The sequence below is a fragment of the Halichoerus grypus genome, chromosome X (genome assembly GCF_964656455.1).
Source record: "Halichoerus grypus chromosome X, mHalGry1.hap1.1, whole genome shotgun sequence".
In the NCBI taxonomy this organism is placed as follows: domain Eukaryota; kingdom Metazoa; phylum Chordata; class Mammalia; order Carnivora; family Phocidae; genus Halichoerus; species Halichoerus grypus.
This window is the reverse complement of record NC_135727.1, coordinates 106,252,185-106,268,578: the sequence shown is the minus strand read 5'-3', so window position 1 is coordinate 106,268,578 and position 16,394 is coordinate 106,252,185. Positions and strand designations below refer to the sequence as shown.

Below are 16,394 nucleotides of genomic sequence, written 5' to 3'. Positions count from 1 at the left end.
AAGAGGTAGAAAGTGAGTCCTGTGGGACGCTTAGGAGGCTCTATCAGACCACATGTTCTTGGGAACCCTCCAGACCCTTCACAAGTGTCCACTTGTGGCAGAGGAGGCTGTCAGGGCGAGGGAGGCGGAGAGCCCACTGCTGAACGCCCACTGGAGCTCAAGTTCTCAGCTGTGTCTTCATGTCCATTTCTGATAACTTAAAAATTTCTCCCGCCATTTATGCTCCAGAAAGAAAACAAAGAGGCACAGGACACTCTTTCCCTCTGTGTTTTTCTCAGTGAAGGAGTGATCCTCTACAAGGGCGCTGGCAGCTGATAAACACTGTGGGTGGTTCCGTTCGTGCGGACGGCCTGGGTTCCAGACCACTCTCCGTGGTCTTTTTTTTTTTTTTTTATGTCTGATCTTATTTGTCACTCTTAGAAAATCTCATTTTTGACTGGACTCAGACTTAGAGGTAGAAGCTCTCAGAGAGGACAGCCTCCGTCTCTTGGCAATCTGTTCCTGGCGTTTTTCTTTGGCCTCCTTCATTCTCTTGGCCAAAAGTTTAGCATATTCTGCAGCGTCTTCCTTATTTTTCTGAGTGCGCTGCTTCTTCAAAGCAATACACCCATGTTTGGGCTGGAGGACACGTGGTGTGACAAGACGCTGAATCGTAGGCGCTTTGGTTCTAGGTTTCTTACCTTCTTTGTTCAGGGGCTTTCTCACAACATACTGGTGGACATGATCTTCTTTAGAGAGATGAAAAGTTTGCGGATTTTGCTGGCTCTTTTGGGCCCCAGGCGACGAGGCACAGTGAGTCCAGGAATATCCTTCTCCCCTTTTTCTACAATGACCAAGTTGAGAACACTGAGATTGGCATCCACAGTGCAACCCCGAACAGATTTGCGCTTTCTCTCTCCCATCCTCCTTGGCCTATAGCAGGAATGCCCCTTACTCAGCAGCAGGTGGACACGGCCATGGGTCAGGACACCCTGCTTCATGGGGAAGCCTTCTTTGTCATTGCCACCACTGATTCGGACCACATAACCCTTTCATTCTTCACCCAGAGCATCAGCAGCAACTTCTGCAGCCAATACGCTTCTCATAAAAGGTATGAAGTTTGCATTCATCGTCCACTTCAATGAGTTTCTGGCGGCCAGTAGCCACCTGCAGCTGGCTTGGTATACCAAGCTTCTGTTTCCCTTAGGACAGAATCTCTCTCAGTGGTCTTAATGTGCATTCATAAAACATGATTTTTGTCAGCACCCTGTCGCCCCTCCCATTAACACTCATTAACCCACTACGCTCGTTAACTCAAGTATAGTAGACATTGATTCAACCAGGTCTTCATTAAGCATCTCTTATTTGCCAGGCAATGTGCACTGTGTCTATGTGTATATAAAACACCTCTGGGGACACGGGTTGCATTTTTCTTTAGTCCGAAGTTGCTCCCTTTGTGGTATATACTTCAGGGGATGAAACTAGGGAGTAAAGAGATGTCACATAGGGGCGCCTGGGTGGCACAGTCCGTGAGGCGTCTGACTCTTGGTTCCGGCTCAGGCCCTGATCTCAGGGTCGTGGCATCAAGCCCCACACTGGGCTCCATGCTCAGCACGGAGTGTGCTTAAGACTCTCTCTGCCCCTCTCCCCTGCTCTCACGTGTGCTCCCTCTCAAGTAAATAAATCTTCAAAAAAAAAAAAAGTTGCTTAAATCTACCTACCAGAAGACTGAAGTCCCAGCCCCAAGTTAGCCAAAACACTCAGTTATGTTTTCTTGTAAGAGAGGGAAAACCTAGACTGTTCCACATGGAAAGCTTGTTCATTGCCCAAAGATAGTGTGTGTATGGCAGCCCCAATATCTGGTGAGCAAAAAGTCAGCCCGAATTCTGAGGCTAAAATTAAAAAGCATGTGTGTGTGTGCACGTGTATACACGAGACAAAGGGGAGAAAGAGGGGTACTCTTCACTGGAATTATTCTTGTGCTAAAAACACAAAATTTGTCCGAGTTGGAAAAGAGCTAATAATTTAAGGGTACTTCAGACCAAATACATCTTGATGAGCATGTGATTCAACCACATCTATGACTCAGTTCCAATGAAGATACCCTTAAAAGTCTCACAAGGAATAAGCCCCACTCCCGCAGAATTGGCACAGCCACATTGTTGAGGCAGTTGCTTTATGCGCACAGGACCGCGGGCACTTCACTAGCTGGCGGGTCTTTAACTGAAAGAGGTGATGTGTCAGGAGGACCAAATCCTAGTGCTCGGACATTTTAAAGTAAACGGGCTAGCCTGGTCTAGTGGTTCTAACCCTCAGCTGGAAATCAAAGCCTATGGGGCTTTGTTAAAATGCTGACTGCTGGGTTCCCCCAGCCATAAATTCTGACTCCTGCAGCCTGGGGCGATCCTGTAGAACAGCACTGTGCCTTCGAAGATTGGGGAGTAAATCTCTGTTGTCCACATTGGTCTCAAAAGCCAATAAAAGGAATAAAACAACAATCCATCCATCAACTGAAATTCCGTAAGTGCAGCAATCTTAGGAGACCCAGTCATTAGGTATCATGCTCCGGGCCAAAATCCTTACAGACGACACCAAGGACAAAGGTCATCTGCTCAAAGCAGATGGGGCAAAAACGGACTCTCATCAAGTTTCTAGAGCATAGATGAGCCAGCCCCATCCCACTGCTGGGGGTGAGATATGGGGCTCCCTCCGAGGAGACCTATAGATCAGAGATGAAGTCATCAGATGCTTTTGTCAAAATACCCACGCGTGAGAGTTAGCTCGAACTTAGGAACATGAAAAAGCAGTCCATTGGATAGTGTGAAGTCATCTCCTGCCAAAGCTTCCCCAATCCTCCTCCTGTAAATAATTAGAATCCTTTTTAGCCTGTTTTTGAAAACCATAGACTTCATCCATGGTTTAGAATTTTAAACTTTTTGGGGGGTGAAATAATTCAAAAGACCCTAAAAATTAGACACATTTTCAATGAGGCTAGCATTTGAGATCCACACAAATACATGCTTGGCACCTGCCATACACATTGCTTTGTTCTTTTGATTTCACCGCCCTGAGAGGGAGTGTATGCAAGCGTATGGAAGAAATACTTTCCGATTGGGGAAGTAAGGCACAGTCTATAAGAATTTTTATCAGGGCACACGCAATGATTCTGGGAAAAAAAGCAGATATCTAAGCAGACAGAGATCAAGCCTATATTTCTCTATGAACGAACAAATACTTGTGTCTCCAAAAGCACAAATACATGTGATGTTTTTCTTGAGGTGTAATTGACATACATTATATTTCAGGTATATAACATAATGATTCGATATTTGTATACATTGTGAAATAATCACTATAGTAAGTCTAGTGAACATATGTCACCATATGTAATTAGAGTTTTTTTTTTTTTCTTGTGAGGACAGTTACTAAGATCTGCTCTTAGCAACGTTCAAACATGCAACACAGTGTTAACTGTACTCACCATTCTGTACATGACATCCTCATGACTTACTTTATAAGTGGGAGTTTGTACTGTTTCCCTGCCCTCACCCATTTGCTCCCTTCCCCTGGGACAACCACCAATAGGATCTCTGTATGTGAGCTTTTTTTTTCTTTTTTTTATGATTCCACATACAAGTGCGATCATATAGTATTTGTCTTTCTCTGACTTCATTTAGTATAATGCCTTCAAGGTTCACATGCTGTTACAAATGGGAAGATTTCCTCCTTTTTATGGCTGAATAATATTTCATTGTACATATACATCACATTTTCCTTATCCATCTTTTGATGGATGCTAAGATTATTTCCATGTCTTGGCTCTTGTAAATAATGCTGCAATGAATATGCATGTGTAGATAGCTCTTAGAATTAGTGTTTTCATTTTCTTGGCATAAATGCCCAGAAATGGAGTTGCTAAAACATATATGGTAGTTCTATTTTAGTAACTTTTGAGCAAGCTCCATACTGTTGTCCACAGTGCTTATACCCATTTACATTCCCACCAACAGCACACGAGGGCTCCCTTTTCTCCACATCCTCACCAACACTTGCTATTTCTTGTCTTTTTGAGTCTAGCCATTCTGACAGGTGTAAGGTGATGTCTCCTTGTGGTTTTGATTTGCATTTCCCTGATAATAAGTGATGGTGAGCATCTTTTCATGTACTGAGGTCATTTGTATGTATTTTTTGGTAAAATGTCTCTTCAGATCTTCTGCCCATTTTTAAGTTGGATTGTTTATTTGCTATTGAGTTGTAGGAATTCTTTATATATTTTGGTTATTAACCGCTTATCAAATATGATTTACAAATGTTTTCTTCCATTCAGTAAGTTGCCTTTTCATTTTGTTGATGGTTCCCGTTTTGTTTTTTTTTTGAGATGGGGGAGGGGCGCGGAAGGGAGAGGGAGAGAATTTTAAGCAGGCTCCACACCCACTGTGGGGCCCCAACATGGGGCTTGATCTCAGGACCCTGAGATTATGACCTGAGCCAAAATCAAGAGTCAGATGCTGGGGCACCTGGGTGGCTCAGTTGTTAAGCGTCTGCCTTCAGCTCAGGTCATGATCCCAGGGTGCTGGGATCGAGCCCCACATCGGGTTCCCTGCTCCGCGGGAAGCCTGCTTCTCCCTCTCTCACTCCCCCCTGCTTGTGTTCCCTCTCTCGCTGTGTCTCTCTCTGTCAAATAAATAAAATAAAATCTTTAAAAAAAAAAAAATGCTTAGCTGAATGAGCCACCCAGGTGATTCAACGGTTCCCTTTTCTTTTTTCTTTTTTTTTTTTTTTTTAAAGATTTTATTTATTTATTTGACAGAGAGACAACGAGAGAGAGAACACAAGCAGGGGGAGTGGGAGAGGGAGAAGCAGACTTTCCGCTGAGCAGGGAGCCCAATGCGGGGCTTGATCCCAGGACCCTGGGATCATGACCTGAGCCGAAGGCAGATGCTTAACGACTGAGCCACCCAGGCGCCCCAACGGTTCCCTTTTCTAATGTAGTCCCACGTGTTTTATTTTTGTTGTTATCTCTGCTTTTGGTGTCAGATCCAAAACATCCTCACCAAGACCAATGTTAAGGAGCTTACCCCTATTTTCATCTAGTAGTTTTATGGTTAAAGATCTTACGTTCATGTCTTTGATTCATTATCAGTTAATTTTTGTGTATGGTGTAAGATGGTGGTCCAGTTTCATTCTTTTGCATGTAGATGTCCAGTTTTCCCAATACCATTTATTAAAGAGATTGTCCTTTTCCCATTGTTGATTATTGGCTCACTTGTCATGTGTTAATTGACCATATGTGCATGGGTTTATTTCTGGGTGCGGTTCTGGGTTCGGTTACCTTGATCTGTGTGTCTGTATTTATGCCAATACCATACTGTTGTGATTACTACAGGCTTTAGTTTGAAATGAGGTTGTGACAAAGATTCACATCCCCACCAGCACAAATACTTGCAAATTTTTTTTTTTAATTTTTTTTTTAAGATTTTATTTATTTATTTGACAGAGACACAGCGAGAGAGAGAGGGAACACAAGCAGGGGGAGTGGGAGAGGGAGAAGCAGGCTTCCCACCAAGCAGGGAGCCCGATGCGGGGCTCGATCCCAGGACCCCAGGATCATGACCTGAGCTGAAGGCAGCCACTTAACGACTGAGCCACCCAGGTGCCCCCAAATACTTGCAAATTTTAATGCCATAATTTTTTGAAGAACTAAACTGTTTTGGGGGCACCTGAGTGGCTCAGTCGGTTAAGCATCTGCCTTCGGCTCAGGTCACTATCTCGGGGTCCTGGGATCGAGCCCCACATCAGGCTCCTGGCTCAGCAGGGAGCCTGCTTCTCCCTCTCTCTCTGCTGCTCCCCCTGCTTGTACTCTCTTACTCTCTCTTTCTCTCTCTCTCTCTCTGTGTCAAGTAAATAAATATTTTTTAAAAAGTAAACTGTTTTTAAATTAATTTATTTTTAAATGGAATATATTTGAAATATGAAACTAAATTGAAGGTGTACAGCATGTTACCCTGATACACTTCTCTATAGTAAGAGGAGTGCCGTCGTAGTGACGATACCGCTAGCGTGTTACATGATGATCCTTGCTTTTTAGTGGTTGGATTGGGACCAGAGTTTTAAAAAAACTCTTAGGAATGACAAAGGAGTAATGAAATAGTTACTTTTGGTATGTTGCTGAGGATATTTCCATAATTAGGTTTAAAAATTGGAGTGAAAATTTTTATGATTCCATTGTATTAACATGAAGTTCAGGGGCGCCTGGGTGGCTCAATCATTAAGCGTCAGCCTTCGGCTCAGGTCATGATCCCAGGGTCCTGGGATCGAGCCCAGCATCGGGAAACCTGCTTCTCCCTCTCACACTCCCCCTGCTTGTGTTCCCTCTCTCGCTGTGTCTCTGTCAAATAAATAAATAAAATCTTTAAAAACAAAAACATGAAGTTCACTTGGGTCTAATTCAGATTTTCGAAAGTCAGCATTACAGAGCGTTCTTTTCAAAATGAGGGTTTGTAGCCACATTGTGAAAACTTGAAGATCCAGTCTACATGCAGCATTCAGTGAATCACTTTGGAGAGCAGGGTTACGGTCTGGGTACCTAAGATAGACTGATGTCTTTGCAAACCATTGGGACCATTTTTCATTTTTTTATTTTTTTATTTTTTAAGATTTTATTTATTTATTTGACAGAGAGAGACAGCGAGAGAGGGAACACAAGCAGAGGGAGTGGGAGAGGGAGAAGCAGGCTTTCCGCTGAGCAGGGAGCCCGATGCAGGGCTCAATCCCAGGACCCTGGGATCATGACCTGAGCCGAAGGCAGACGCTTAACGACTGAGCCACCCAGGTGCCCCGGGACCATTTTTCAAATGCTTTTATTTTGGAATAACCGTAGAGTCACAGGAAGTAGCAAAATAGTACATAGAGTCCCATGAAATCCTGTAGGGTCCCCTCACCCAACTTCTCCCCACAATGGGCCCATCCTATATAACTGTAGTTTAATGCCACGATAACATTTTATATTGATAATGGTATTAAGTTCAGTCACGATTTGCAGTAAAGCAAACCAGCTGTTCAAATAATTGTGTCTTTGAGATAATGTCTTCTGATTCTACTGAAGAAGATTGTGTAGAACAAGAGTCCTGGCCTGTTCTTTTAAGACAGATAACCTTTAATCATATACAAGGTGGTAATTCTTTTGTGCAGGGGAATCCTTCTGTAGTTAGAACATGTTTTGCTAAAGCTTCATCTGCTTTAAATTTAACAAAGTGTATAATTATTAGTCGAGCAAACTTTGATTCTTTCTAAATTCATATATCCTCAAAATTTTAGTTGAATGTCTTCTATATTCAGTTGCCTATAATTAATGTGACAATCCTTAAGTGACATCATAAGACATTCAATTCTGTAGAATAAATTGTGCTATTCTAAGAAATGAGGTGGCAGTTGAAAACCTAATGATACACCTACAGATTAGTATTTCAATATAAATAATCATTATATTCACTACTTGATATCTGCTTAATTGAAGTATATATAAATATTTTGGCAAAGCAGCCCATCCACATGGATGGATGAAAAGAGCTAAGATTTCCAGTATCTTACTTTAAGTTCATAATTTATTCTGTAGACATCTTAAATTTGCCTTGTACGCATGCTGAGACCTAAGTGATAGAGACCAGCAAAGTCAAAGAGAAGTTGAGAACCATCAAGGCCAAGACCGACAGCACTAATTTGATTGTACACCTGATCCTAGGGAAGCATATTTTCATTTTTCAATAGAATGTTTTCTATGATGGAAGCTTTTTTTTTTTTTTTTAAGATTTCACTTCTTTATTTGAGAGAGTGAGAATGAGAGAGAGAGAGAGAGTGCACAAACAGGGGGAGCAGCAGAGGGGGAGGGAGAAGCAGGCTCCCCGCTGAGCAGGGAGCCTGATGCGGGACATATTTATTGAATGATAGATACTTTAGGAGAACAATCTTTAATCTCTTTAGTATTAGCATGTGTTACTATATTTTCTTCAGAAGGATGTGGGAACTTCAACATACTCCAAATTGATTGGATCGCTGTGAATCGTAGGGGATTCTTTCTAGCTCTAAGAAAGCCCAGGCAAATGTCAGGTTAATTTTTTAATTAGTGGTTTTTCTATTTACTTATTTCCATGAGGCTAACAGTTTGCCCTGAATTAGAAACATGGTCTACTTTAGATGCACGTGGACTTGATCCCAGGATCCTGGGATCATGACATGAGCCGAAGGCAGACACTTAACCTACTGAACCACCCAGGCACCCCTATGACGGAAGCTTTAAACATGTTGGTATTATCTGTGCATTTATTTTTCAAGGGGAGGAAGAAAAACCTAATAATTCACAGAGAAAAGTTTGCCAATTTAGAATGCATCATTTGCTTTACCTTTTGATGTAACAGACAAGGTTAGATGTAATTCCAACCATATTTTCTTATTTTTTTAAGTAGGCTCCATGCCCAACAGGGCTTGAACTCCGGACCCTGAGGTTGAGAGTCACACGTCCTACCCGCTGAGCCAGCCAGGTGCCCCCCAACCATATTTTAAAGAACTATGCTTTACATTGGGGATTTTCACTGAGCTGATCTCAGCCTTTTATGGGTGGTGGTATGCCAACTCATCTGCCTGGGACTTGGGACATCATCTGGATCAGGACAAAAATAGTTTTAAAGGACAGAGGAAATATTTTCATGATGTAAAGAAATCACGATATCAGCTGATTTTGGCCTATACCAAAGCTTGATTACAGTTATATTTTGCTTTTCTTAGCAATTTGAAATGTGTCACCTGAAGTATTTATTGCTAGACACGGTAACTTGAATTTGCCGGGAAAGAAAGAAATACTAGATAATAAAAGTTGAAATGATCTGAAATGGGTATTTGAGAAATGGTACCAGTGCTGCTGGAAATGGCAACCACTGGAGTTAGGCCAACAAAGTTATTGTGTATAGGGAATCCGATGCTCACACCATCATTGGAAGGGCCAGAGGAGTAGAAGTCTGGGGAGTCTGCCATAATCTTCCAGATTAACTGAGATCCAGAAATTAGGAAAGGCCAGCACACTTTGAAATAAGCATCTAGATTTCATACCCTTCTCCCCACACAGCTGGTATGTAAATGGTGATGGGTGGAACGTGGCCACTGCAAGAATTCGCAAACGTTAGAAACTAGCAGCCACCACCCTGCACAATTTTTCTCTTCTCAGCCATCCAAATCTCACATGAATTGACTAAAGTTGAATTGCATCCAGTGCCTTAATGGAAAGCTATCTGTGAAATAAAATTTTCAAGTTATTGTAATTGAAGAAGGAACAGAGAAGGGATTGAAAAGATGCCAAGTGCTATTTGACAAGATCTGGGATAGAAGTAATCTCTATGCACTTGGAAATCCCATATGTGTGTGTGTTACATGGTTCAGCATGGCCCGGAGAGTAATTCATGGAACATTGATTCTGCAGATACTTATCAGGGAGAGATAGGACTCATGCTCCAAAGTGTTTAGAGATCCCTGCATCCCCACCTTTTGCAAAGTCCTGGTGCAAATTAGCACATTAAAGACTCGGAGAAGCCGCCTTTTCTCTTCTGGAGAGTGCACATCATACGGTCACAGTGGTGATCTCTGGGAAGTGGAAAAGGGCCTCAAAAGACCGTTCCTTGCCACTCTCTACTGTTTTGAACAAACAGAACTTGATAGAATGTTAAGAAATTCTTATCTTTTATAAAAATAAAGTTTGTTTTCCTTCTTTCTAAGATTCAAATAAGAAGTTGAGATGTAGGAGCTGAAGGCATGAATCCCCTGGAGGAAGAGGCCCACGTGTTATTTACGGCCAAGGAACAATACCAGTGGTTTTCAGTGTGAGATCTTAGGGCTCCCTGTATCAGAATCACTTGGGGGGGGGAAGAGTGGCTTACTGACTAAAATGAAAATTCTGGGCCCCTCTTGAGATCTACTCTATCAGAATTCCTGAGGTTGAGACGTGATTATTTGCATTTTTTAAACAGATGTCCCATAAGTTTAGTTTTTTTCACTTTCTTAGTGTGATAAAATAGATATAACAAAATGTGCCTTAACCATTTTTAAGTGTACAGTTAAGTGGCATTAATCACACTGACAGTGCTGTGCACCCGTCACCACTGTTTGCAAAGCTTTTCGTCGCTTGAAACAAAGACTCGGGGGGGCGCCCGGCGGGCTCAGTGGGTAGAGCATGTGACTCTTGATCTCAGGGTCGTGAATTCAAGCCCCATGTTGGGCATGGAGCCTACTGAATAATAATAATAATAGTAATAATAATAATAAACAACAGAGACTCTGCAATTATTAAGCAATAGTTCCCATTTCCCCCTTTCCCCTAGGCCCCTGTAACCTGTAATCTACTTTCTGTCTCTATTAATTGGCCTATTCTAGATATGTTATGTAAGTGGGACCACACAGTATTTGTCCTTTTGTCGGGTTCTTTCAATTAGCATAATGTTTTCAAGCTTCATCAGTGTTGCAGCAGGTGTCAGGACTTGATTCCTTTTTTTTTTTTTTAATGGCGGAAGTGTCCATTATGTATGCACAGACCACATTTTATTTATCTCTTCCTCTGCCGCTGGACACTTGCGTTGTTGCCATCTTTGGGCCTCTGTGAATAATGCTGCTGTGAACATTGGTGTGCACGTAACTGTTTGAGTCTCTCTTCAATTCTTTGGGTAGTGTTTTCCCAAGAATATCCGAACATTTTAATGATACTAATGCTTGCAGCCGATGAGCATTGAATATCTTTTCATTTGTTTGTGTCATCTTCGATTTCTTTTAGGTACTTTTATCTCTTTTTTTTTTTTCCTTTGTCATTATACCTAAAGGTTTTTTTCTTTCCAGAGAGCCAAATTTTGGTTTCATAGGTTCTCTTATTTTTTCTCTATTTTATTTCTCCCTGCTCTAGTCTTTACTGTTTCCTTCCCTCTTCTAGCTCTTAGTTTAGTCTGCTCTTCTTTTTCTAGTTCCTCAAAGTGTAAATTTAGGTTACTGATTTGAGATCTTTGTGGGGTTTTTTTTTTTTAACACAGGCATTTATACTTAGAACTTTGCCTTTAAGTCCTGCCCTCACTACATCCCAAAAGCTTTGGTAGTTGTATTTTTTTTTTTTTTTTACTCTAAATATTTTCTGTTTTCCTTTGCAATCTCTTCTTTGAGGCACTGGTTGTTTAAGAGTGTGTTGTTTCATTTCCATATACTTGTGAATTTCCCAGTTTTCCATTTTTTAAGGTGATTTCTAATTTTATTCCCTTATGGTTGGAGAAGATACTTTGTAGGATTTCAATCTTTTAAAATTTATTGAGACCTGTTTGGCCTAGCATCTCCGGGAGAAGGTTCTGTGTGCACTTGTGAAGACTGTGTTTTCCAGCATGGTTGGATGGAGTGTTCTTTGTGTCTGTTAAGTATAGATGGTTTATCGTGTTGTTCCAGTTCTCTGTTTCTTTATTGATTTTCTGTCTAGATGTTTTATCCGTAACTTAAAGGGTTATACTGAAGTCTCCAACCGTTTGCAGAACTATTTCTCCCTTCAGTTACGGAAGTTTCTTCCTATGTTTTGCAATGTTAATAATTTTTATGTTTTTTAAAGATTTTATTTATTTATTTGACAGAGACACAGCGAGAGAGGGAACACAAGCAGGGGAAGTGGGAGAGGGAGAAGCAGGCTCCCCACTGAGCAGGGAGCCCGATGTGGGGCTCGATCCCAGGACCCTGGGATCATGACCTGAGCCGAAGGCAGACGGTTAACCGACTGAGCCACCCAGGCACCCCAATGTTAATAATTTGTAAAAGTAAAAATAACATAATAATAATAGCTAACAACTTTTGAGCATTTAGATTATACTAGGAACTCTTCTATGTGCCTCAAATAGAGTAATTCGTTTAATCTTCACAACAACCCCACAAGGTCGAGTGCTGTTAATGTCCACATTTCATAGAGGAGGTGATTGAGTTTGAATGAAATAAAGCAATTTGTAGAAGATCACACAGCAAGTAGGTAGTTTACCTCCACAGACAGAATCCTTAACCATTAATGCTCCAGGCACTTCTCCCTGCTAAAACAAATACAAAACACTGTCATAAGAATTTGTGTGGCACTAGACACACACACACAGAGCCTGTGTGCTTATAATTAGAGGAATATGGTTATTTTAGAGAATAAACACAAATGGAGGACTGAATATAGTGCTTCATCCATTGTGGCTCTTGGAAGTTAAACTGGTGTTCTTTGTACCTAAACATTGATCCTACAACTAATTCATATTTGCTCTTGGAAACTAGCATATTGATGGGATAGGAAGACAGATTTATTTTATTTATTAAATTTTTAGTCCTTAAAGAATTTTTTTTACTCCTTGGTGCAAATTCTCCTTCTAAAATGAAAATGTTCTTAGATACAACGTCAGGGATTCTAAGTTTTTGGTCCCCAAATAACTTCTTTATCACATTTTAAAAAATGAATAAAATCGACAAGACTTGGCAGGTTAGGAAAGGTACAATTTTCTTGATTCTCTGTGTAGAGCATGTAATTGCGTCTCACAGATTTTATATCAAGATATTCGCACCTTGCATCACCTCTTTATTCTTCCTTAGACTTCTTGACAGTTATGATTATGAAATTATTACATTCCCATTATAAACAACAATTCCAATATGGACTTTATCATTATTAAGGCATGTTCTCTCTCAACCCATTTTCTTGAGAGTTTTTGTCATGAAAACATGTTGTATTTTGTCAAACGCTTTTTCTGCATCTGTTGAGTTTGGTTATATGCTGTTTATCTTTCCTCTTGTTAATGTGATGTATCACATTCATTGATGTATAAATTTTGAACCACCTTCATATCCCTGGAATCAATCCTACCCGATCTTGGTGAATGATTTTTTAATGTATTGTTGAATTCAGTTTGCTAATACCTCATTGAGGATTTTTGCATCTGCATTTACCTGAGATACTGGTCTGTAGTTTTCCTTTTTGTAATGTCTCTGGTTTCAGTATCAGAGTAATGATGGCCTTGTAGAGTGAATATGGAAGTTTTCCTTCCTCTTTTATTTTTTGGAATAGTTTGAGAAGAACAGGTATTCTTTTTTACGTGTTTGCTAGAATCCACCTGTGAGGCCATCTGGTCCTGAGCTTTCATTTGTTGGGAGTGTTTGGATTGCTGATTGAGTTTCATTACTAGTAATTGGTCTGTTCAAATTGTCTATTTCTCCCCGATTCACTTTTGAAAGATAGGATGTATCTAGGAATTTATCCATTTCTTCTAGGTTGTCCAATTTGATGGCATAAAATTTTTCATAACATTCTCTTACGATCCTTTGTATTTCTTGGTGTCCATTGTTATTTCTTCACCTTTACTTCTGATTTCAGTCCTCTTTTTTTCTTGATGAGCCTGGCTAAAGGTTTATCAGTTGTTGATCCATTCAAAGATGCAGCTCTTGGCTTCATTGATCTTTTCTTTTGTTTTTTAGTCTGTATTGCATTTACTTCCACTCAATTTTTATTATGACCTTCCTTTTACTAGCTCTGGGTTTTATTAGTTCTTCTTTTTCTAGGTCTTTTAGGTGTAAGGTTAGGTTGTTTGAGATTCTTCTTGTTCCTTAAGGTAGACCTGTATTGCTATAAAATTTCCTCTTAAAACAGCTTTTGCTGAATCCCACAGATTTTGGACAGTTGTGTTTTCATTATCATTTGTCTTCATGTATTTTTTAAATTTCCTTTTTGATTTCATGTTTGGCCCACTTGTTGTTGTTGAGCAGCATGTTGTTCAGCTTGCATGTATTTGTGTTTTCTCCAGATTTGATTTCCAGTTTCATACTGTAGAAATTGTCACTGTAATTGATTTTTAGTTTAAGACTTTTGTAGTTGCAAAAGATGCTTGATATAATTGCAGGCTTATTAAATTTATTGAGTCTTGTTTTGTGTCCTAACATCCACCCTGGAGAATGTTCTATGTGCACTTGAAAAAAAATTTGTATTCTGTTGTTTTAGGATGGAATATCTGTATATATCTGTTAGATCCATCTGGTCTAATGTGTCATTCAAAGCCACTGTTTCCTTGATGTTCTGTTGGGATGATCTATCCACTGATGTAAGTGGGGTACTAAAGGCCCCTACTGTTACTCTATTAATTTCACTTTGTCCTTTTATGTCTGTTAAAAGTTGCTTTATGTTTATAGATGCTCCTGTGTTGGGTATATGGATTAATATTTCTGTCATTACATAATGCCCTTCTTTTTTCTGTTATTAGTCTTTGTTTTATTTTTTTAAAAGATTATTTATTTTAGGGGTGCCTGGGTGGCTCAGTTGGTTAAGTATCTGCCTTCGGCTCAGGTCATGATCCTGGGGTCCTGGGATTGAGCCCTGCATCGGGCTCCCTGCTCAGCAGGGAGTCTGCTTCTCCCTCTCCCTCTGCTGCTCCCCCTGCTTGTACTCTCTCTCTCTGTCAAATAAATAAATAAAATCTTTTCTAAAAAAAAAAAGTATTTATTTTAGAGAGAGGGCAAGCGGGGGGAGGGGTAGACGGAGAGAGAGAATCCTGAAGCCGACTCCCCACTAAGCGTGGAGCCCAGTGTGGGGCTCGATCTCACAACCCTGAGATCATGGCCTGAGCTGAAAGCAAGAGTCCACTGCTCAACCGACTGAGCCACCCAGCCACCCCTAGTCTTTGTTTTAAAGCCTTTTTTTAATCTGAAGTAGTATTGTTACCCCTACTTTTTTTTCACTTCCATTTGTATGGTACATGGTTTTCCAACGTTGCATTTGCAGTCTGTGTCTTTACATATGTAGTGAGTCTCTTGTAGACAGCATGTACATGGGTTTTGCTTTTTTATCTATTCAGTTTTTTGATTGGAGCATTTAGTCCCTTTACATTTAAAGTAATTATTGGGGTGCCTGGGTGGCTCAGTCAGTTAAGCACCCAGCTCTTGATTTCAGCTCAGGTCATGATCTCAGGGTCATGAGATGGAGCCCTTTGTCAGGAGTGGTGCCTGCCTAAGATTCTTTCTCTCCCTCTCCCTCTGCCCCCCCCCCCCAATTCACTTGCTTTCTTTGTGTCTCAAAAAAATAAATAATGTACACTTAAAAAAATAATTATTGATAGGTTTTACTGATTGCCATTTTGTTAATTTTTTCTGGGGTGTGTGTGTGTGTGTGTGTGTGTGTGTGTGTGAGAGAGAGAGAGAGAGAGAGCAAGCTCCGCACCCAATGTGGGGCTTGAACTCAGGACCCCAAGATCCAGAGTCATATGCTCTACTGACTGAGCCAGCCAGGTGCCCCTTTCTGGTTGTTTTTGTAGTTCTTCTTTGTTAGTTTTTTTCTTCTCTTTCTCTCTTCCCTTGTAGTTTGATAGCTTTCTTTATTGTTACGTTTGGATTCCTTTCTCTTTTTTTGGATGTATTGCAGGTTTTGATTGTGGTTACCATTAGGTTCACATATATCTTATATGCATAGCACCCTATACTAAGTGGATGGTCGCTTAAGTTTGAACATGGTCTAAAAACACTACATTTTTACTCCTCCCTCCTCATTTTATATAGATGGTGTCATATTTTATATCTTTTTCTTTTGTGTATTCCTTGACTATATTTTGTAGATATCTTTGATTTTGCTATTTTGGTGTTTTATCCTCCACATTAGCTTTGTAAGTGATTAATCTACTACTTTTACTGTATCTTTGCTTTTACCTGTGGAATTCTTTCCTTTCACAATTTTCTTCTTATTACTGACTTTTCTTTCCACTTAAAGAATTTCCTTTAATATTTCTTGTAAGGCTGGATTAGTGGAGATAAATTCCTTCAACTTTTGTTTGGGAAACTTTTTATCTCTCCTTCAGTTGGGAATGATAACCTTGCTGGGAAAAGTATTCTTAGTTGTTTCAGCACTTTGAATACATCCTGGGACTCTCTTCTGGCCTGCAAAGTTTTTGCTGAAAAGTCAGCTTATAACCTTATGGCATTTCCTTTGTATGTAACTGACTTTTCCTTTTCTCTTACTACTTGTCAAGTTCTCTCTTTATCATTACTTTTTGCCATTTTAATTATTATGTGTCTTGGTGTGGACCTCCTTGGATTGATGTTGTTGAAGGCTCTCCCTGCCTCTTTGATCTGGTTGTGCTTTTCCTTCCCCAGTGATCAGTAAAGTTTTCAGCTATTTTTTCTTCAAATAAGTTTTCTGCCGTCTTCACTCTCCTCTTTCTGGGACCTCTACAACGCAAATGTAATACACTTGATGATGTTGCCAAGTTCACTCAACCTATTGCCATTTTTTATTCTTCTTTTCCCATTTACTCTTTAGCTTGGTTGATTTCCATTACTGTCTTCCAGATTGCTGATCTGTTTTTCTGCATCCTTTAATTCACTATTAATTGCTTTCAATGTATTTTTTT

The 16,394-nt window shown here is 40.2% G+C and overlaps 1 pseudogene; it reads right to left on the bottom strand.

Moving 5' to 3' along the window:
• Positions 1–200: 200 nt before the first annotated feature.
• LOC118531015 (small ribosomal subunit protein eS6 pseudogene) lies at positions 201–9,006 on the bottom strand (annotated as a pseudogene).
• Between the last annotated feature and the right edge of the window lie 7,388 nt (positions 9,007–16,394).